We start from the raw sequence: 503 nt of genomic DNA, 5'->3' as shown, positions 1-503 counted from the left end.
TGGGTGGTTTAGTGGCCGGACTTGGCTGGTCGGCGGTGTGGCGGCAGCTTTCATTTGGCAGCTAGGCACAATCACTAGCTTTTTTCTGGAGGTACTCTACTCAACTCTCTTCTCTTCTACTACTCGACGATTACACTTTTAAACTTGATGTTTATTATTTCTTTCTATATTTAAAACAAAAAACTTAATGTTTGGTTATCAACTTATAATCCATCTCCGCCACAAAAATCTTACAATTTGCTTATATATTGGCTGCTTCAATCCTGTCATGACATTGCGTAATTTCAGCCCAGCAACCCTCGAACAATTTCCCAGATCATTTTTATTGAAGCAGTAACACAATCAGATATTCAGATTCATGGTTTTTGTTTGTTGGGGCTTGCAAGTAAGCAGTCTTTCAACTATAGGCTAGCAGAGTTGATTTCATGGTTTTTGTTCGTTGGGGCTTGCAAGTAAGCACTCTTTCAACTATAGGCTAGCAGAGTTGATGGGTGGGGCACATA

General features: G+C 40.2%; 1 protein-coding gene across 1 annotated transcript in view; it reads left to right on the top strand.

Moving 5' to 3' along the window:
* The window catches only part of SIEL (ARM repeat superfamily protein), a 7130-nt gene continuing 6627 nt past the window's right edge, over positions 1 to 503 (top strand). Inside the window, exon 1 of the mRNA XM_011034301.1 lies at positions 1 to 91. The gene's annotated coding sequence lies outside the window, so the exon portion shown is untranslated. The remainder of the gene's footprint in view (positions 92 to 503) is intronic.

Source organism: Populus euphratica, unplaced genomic scaffold (genome assembly GCF_000495115.2).
Source record: "Populus euphratica unplaced genomic scaffold, PopEup_1.0 scaffold23.1, whole genome shotgun sequence".
NCBI lineage: Eukaryota > Viridiplantae > Streptophyta > Magnoliopsida > Malpighiales > Salicaceae > Populus > Populus euphratica.
This window is presented reverse-complemented; position numbering and strand designations above follow the sequence as displayed.